Here is a 908-nt window from a genome sequence, read left to right on the forward strand (position 1 = left end):
CCTAACCCTATCTCTAACCCACGTGTGCAAATGAATACGTGTTTAGGGTTAGGGTTAGGATCAACCACTCACGACTAGCTAGCGCGGACGCGCGACTGCGCGTTCGGGACCATGCTGCTTTAGTAGTACCCTCAACAGAAGCAGACAATGCAAACTTAGAGATGCTACGGACAAGTTAAACAGAGAACATAGGTACAGAAACCACCAAAGGCATTTTACTGAAAAGTAGTGAAAAAATGAGAGTTAGCTCCCCTATATGTTTGAGGTAATCGACACGCATGCGCATTAGTTGTACTTCCGTATTCACTTCCACATTAAAAGTTTTCTATCGCGCACGTGTTTCTGTTAATTAACTTCTGCAATCACTTTTGATATATTTCTGAACTTACACACACACACACGCACACGCAAACTTTTAATACATATAATACACACACTTTATAAGAAGTCTTTCCTTTATAAAGCATTTCCGTAAGTATTAAACGATGAAAATATTCAATCTTTTAATCCTGTAGACTTTCGGTTTTTGTGGTGCCGTTTATTTGTATGTCCAGTATCTTGTTTGAATGTTTGATGTCTGCGAGATTTGTGTGTTATTTCTAGCTACGGAAGAGAGATGTCTATGATCTGTGGTAGCTTTGGCGGATGTAGTCCTTCTCATTGGCAAAATGAGCCCCCTTTAATTTTACTCAGATTGCTTTCAATTTTAGTGTATCGATGCAATTCTTTGATTACAATCAACCAAATACTTTATCTCGTAAATTGAAAAATATGATGTTATTGGAATTAAAGTTGGGTGGGTCCAGATGGACTATATATAATCTGAACCTTTACCCCACTTATTTTATTTTTTATTTTTACGGAATCCCACGTTTTAGGCTATGGAGATTCCGATTCTGAAAAAAAAA

Source organism: Octopus bimaculoides, chromosome 28 (assembly GCF_001194135.2).
Source record: "Octopus bimaculoides isolate UCB-OBI-ISO-001 chromosome 28, ASM119413v2, whole genome shotgun sequence".
Classification (NCBI taxonomy): domain Eukaryota; kingdom Metazoa; phylum Mollusca; class Cephalopoda; order Octopoda; family Octopodidae; genus Octopus; species Octopus bimaculoides.